Source organism: Cannabis sativa, chromosome 4 (genome assembly GCF_029168945.1).
Source record: "Cannabis sativa cultivar Pink pepper isolate KNU-18-1 chromosome 4, ASM2916894v1, whole genome shotgun sequence".
NCBI classification, from domain to species: Eukaryota; Viridiplantae; Streptophyta; class Magnoliopsida; order Rosales; family Cannabaceae; genus Cannabis; species Cannabis sativa.
The window spans coordinates 40,075,911-40,080,628 of NC_083604.1; the positions used below are offsets into that span (position 1 = coordinate 40,075,911).

At 34.8% G+C, this 4,718-nt stretch overlaps 1 non-coding gene across 1 annotated transcript; it reads right to left on the reverse strand.

Moving 5' to 3' along the window:
- Positions 1-3,967: 3,967 nt before the first annotated feature.
- On the reverse strand, positions 3,968-4,074 carry LOC115715341 (small nucleolar RNA R71). The gene has a single exon (XR_004011217.1). It is a non-coding gene; the product is annotated as a small nucleolar RNA R71 (small nucleolar RNA).
- Positions 4,075-4,718: the final 644 nt, after the last annotated feature.

The window sequence follows — 4,718 nt, forward strand, 5'->3', positions numbered from 1 at the left end:
AGAAAGTTATTGAAAACCATGGAGATTAAAGAGAAAATAGTATGATGCTTTATTCTTGAAAGATGGGTAACTTGGAGGATCAATAGAATATTAGAAACATGTTGTGGGTATAATTGATAAAAGTTAGATTATCTTAGAATAATGGAGTGTTTGTCTAAAAGTGATAATTAAATGTACCACTCGTTAGGTACTTTAATAAGTGTGGTACGAAGGAAATATTGGATACTTGTTCATTGGAGTAACATAGGTAAGAAGAGAATATGATGGACTGGAAGAATCTAAGAAACTTATAAAACTATAGGGTGAATTCAAGTTATATGCTCACTTTATTGAGTACATAGAAAAGCTACATTGATTTAAATCGTAGGAATATCAAGTTCCAAATAAAAGATTTTGTTTTTCTTCGAGTATTGCCTATGAAAGGGATATGTAGAAACGAAAGTTAAACCCTAGAGTAAGTAGGCCAAGTAGCCTATCAGCTAGTCTTAACTCCTGCATTATCTGGGGTGTATAATGTGTTTCATATTTTCATGCTGAGAATATATATATAAGACTCGATCCATATTCTCAGCTGAGACGATTTTAAATTCAGACAGATTTATTATATGAGGAAACAACATGTCCAATTTTGAAACTGGAAAGAAAAAGTACTTTAGAATAAGACAATTACACTAGCTAAAAGTGCTGTAGAGAAACAACAAGGTGGACGAAGCAAGTTGAGAGTTAGAGTCGTAACTGTGGGAGTAGTATCCTAAGTTTCTCAGTTAAATTCTGAGGGTGAAATTTCTATAAGGACGGGGATGGTTTTAATATCCTGATAAGCCTAATGGTAAATAATTAGGGTTTGTATATATTATGGACTAATTAGGTAATAAGTTAGATTATGATTCTACTAATCTACTTTAGCATAAATTTTAATTTTGTTAGAAGTGGATAAATAAGAATAATTTATTAATTACAGAGATTTATATAGCATGTATGAATATAATATGAGTTATTGGTGGAATAAAACTATTTTCAGGTTTGACAACCTTGGAGACTCGATCGGGGGCCAAAAATGTCACAACAGTTTTAGTTAGTAAAATATTGATGGAATTATTGAGATAAATTGATTATAGAATTACAAGGATATTTTGGAGTACTCGGGGTTGACCAAATACCCTAAGGTTAAAGATTTCTTAGTGGCTAAGAAATAATAAAATAATTTATTATTATTATTATTATTATTATTATTATTATTATTATTATTATTATTATTATTATTATTATTATTATTATTATTAATGTTGTTGTTGTTGTTGTTATATGTTGTTTAAAAAACAACAGCTATATATAATTTAAGAAAAAAAAAGAGCATAACCTAAAAACCCATTTCTTCTTTCCTTCTCTCTTGAGAAAGAAACACCACCACCACCATATCACTTTCTTTGATTTTTTTCTGCCCAAAAACCAGCTTTCTAATTTGCTATTAGCATCTAGGAGTGAAGCAATCTATAGGTGAAAGCTAAGGTAATAAGTTTGAATCCTTTTGGTTTTGAAAAGCTTAGGTTTAAGGGTTGACTTTTATTTTGGAGGTGCTAGGTTAAATATGAGTTCATGGTAGATTTTGATTGAGAGCATGGTTTTGATTTCTGTTACGTAGAACATATTGTATGGATGATATATATGTGTTATGTGAAGTGTGGAATTATTTGGTTAGGTTTGGAGTTAGTTTGGAGGATTTTAAGGTTGAAGAAAATCGTGTTCTGGCTTTTCAGAACTGAAATTTCGTTTGGTCAATTTTTGAGAAATGTCGAATTTTGTATTTTGGCCATAACTTTTTATTGTGGTTTTTGTTTTAGACGTTCTATATACCGTTTTGAAGCTTGTGACGAGATCTATAATATGGTCTATGTTTTAGAGCCAAATTATGTATTTTATTTTAGGGTTTTCTACCACTAGGTTTGGTAGATAATCTTATACCATTTTATGTGAGTATTAGATAGTGTTTTGGGATAGAAACTTATCGGTTTATCGTTGTTGAGACATAGGGCCTGGGATCGTTGTTAGGCTATTTTAAACCTAAGTTTCAGGTCACATTAATAAGCATTTTCTCAGATATTGTAGCTTTTTTGGAGTGATTTTACGCTTGATTTTTCTTGTTTCAGGTTTCTGGTGCATTGTAGTTCAAATTTAGTCAATTGGGGAAAAGACGGGACAATTTGGTGAAAAATCTGCTGAAGCTGCCAGACGTGATCAGTAGTTGCAACCATGACAAGGCCTAGCACGACCCTTTTATCTGGTCGCGACTAGGGTAGATTGGCAGAATGCTCATTTTTCCCATTTTGCCTATGGTCGCGACCAACCATTAAGGTAGTCGCGACCAGGTACAAAACACGAGATTTTTGACCTAATTTCGATATTTTTCCAATTAGAGGCACAACCCTAATTCCTATATAAGGGACTCGACTTAGATTGTGAAGGGCATCAAAAATCGTCCCCGAAAAGTGAATGAAGGAGGAGAGGAAGCTATCTTTAAGATCCGGAGCGAAATCACCATCTAGTTTCTTTCTTCAACTCTTTAATTTCCTTATGTCTATTTTTGTTTCAGATTTAATCATGGATGTTTATTTTATTTTTATGAACTAAATTCCCAATTGGGAAAGATGATTAATGTTGTTTGAATTTTTGCCTAGTTTATGTCTAATTGCCATTCATTTAATCTTGATTTGTGAAATTATCTATATTTGTGTTTAATTCCATGTGTAAGCTTGATCACCTTCTACATGTTCTATGATTTGAATTCAAAATCTAAAAAGTGAGAATTGAGAATGCTAAATTGGATAATCTAGGTTTTATGTGAAACGAGAGTATTTGTGTAACCTATTTGACACTTAGATTATTGCTTAAGGCTGATTACATGTGATTCTAATTAAGAGATTAATTAGAGAACATGTAATTTAGAACCTAAAAGATCTGAAAAGAGTTAGGTTAAATTGTATAATCTGTCATTCACATCAAGAAAAAAGATATCAATTAGGCATTAACAATTGGGTAAACAAATCAACAAGATTCTCTTCCCTATTTTCTCATCTTGATTAATCTTTAGTTGTCTACTTAAGTTTCTTGAATTTTTATTCAGTTTTTAATCTTAAAAACTATTGGTTTGCCAAATAGAATCATAAATTTAGTCTAGTGGTATTCAATCCAATTTCCTGTGGTTCGACCTCACCTGTGTGAGATTACTACTTGATTACGTGCACTTGCATATTGTTCTATAATTTTTGTAACGGGGAATTATTTAAAGATTGATATTGCATAAGATTACATTAAATTCTACTTTGGTTTATTTTTTCTTGCTAATTGCTAACCTGTTTCTATCATTATTGTCTTTGTCTATTTCAGGAATTGAAGGTGTATGCGACGTCAAGGACGAGGTGTCATTTTTTCGGTTGATACTGAAATTGATAAGACTTGTAGGAGAAACAGAAGAAACAAGAGGCAAGAAAGAGTTTCAGCAACTGCTGAAACAGAAGAAATCATGGCTGAGAATGCTAATGGTGGTAACAATGGAGGCAACAACGGTAATAATGGAGGTGCCGTTGAAGATCAAGCTAATGGCCGTAGTCTGAGAGAATACATTCTTCCAACTCTTACAGGGGTTCAGTCTTGTATAAGACCACCCGCCGTTGATGCTAATACTATCGAAATAAAGCCTGCCATACTCCAAATGGTGCAGTCTTCAGTCCAGTTTGGTGGACTCCCATCTGAAGACCCAATCTGCACTTTGTCAAACTTCATGGAGTTATGCCAGACTTTCAAGGTCAATGGAGTTAGTAATGATGCCATTCGCTTGAGACTTTTTCCATTCTCGTTGAGAGAGCGAGCCAAGAGTTGGTTGATCTTTTTGCCACCGAATTCTATAGCAACATGGACTGATTTGGCAACGAAGTTTCTGTCTAAGTTCTTTCCTCCAGCAAAGTCTACTAAGCTGCAAGGAGAAATTAATAATTTCTGTCAGCTAGATAATGAATCTCTCCATGAGGCTTGGGAGAGGTTCAAGGATCTCATCAGGAAGTGTCCTCATCATGGTATTGAGAAGTGGATGATGGTCCACCACTTCTACAACGGGCTGGTCGGTAATACTAAAACACTTGTAGATGTCGCAGCTGGTGGGGCATTTATGAGGAAAAGTGAAAATGAGGCCTATGAACTTCTATAAGAGATGGCCCTGAATAATCAGCAGTGGCCAACTGAAAAAAGTCAGACAAAGAAGGTGGCTGGTATGCATGAGGTTGATGCCATAAAAAAATTGACAGCCCAGGTAGAGGCCCTGACAAAACTAATAGCTGTGCAAGCAAAACAGGTTCAGGTTTTCTGTGAGCTATGTGGAGGCCCTCACCCCTATGAGGAATGCCCAGTAGATGTGAATAGTTTGCCAATGGATGAAGCAAAAGCCATTGGGAATTACTCTCAAAACAACAACTTTGGGTTCAATCAAGGAGGGGGTCGAAGGAATAGTGGGTTCTATCAGCAAAGAAATCAGAACCAAACACATAATCAACAACAATCACATCAATAAGGCTCTAGTGGGAGTTCCGGTCTTCAGACAGATTTATTGCTACAGTTCATGACGGAGACTAGATCATCCATTAAAGACTTGCAGACTCAGATGGGACAGTTGGCAACTCAGATAGCAACCCGTCCCCAGGGGAACTTGCCTAGTACAACAGAGGTCA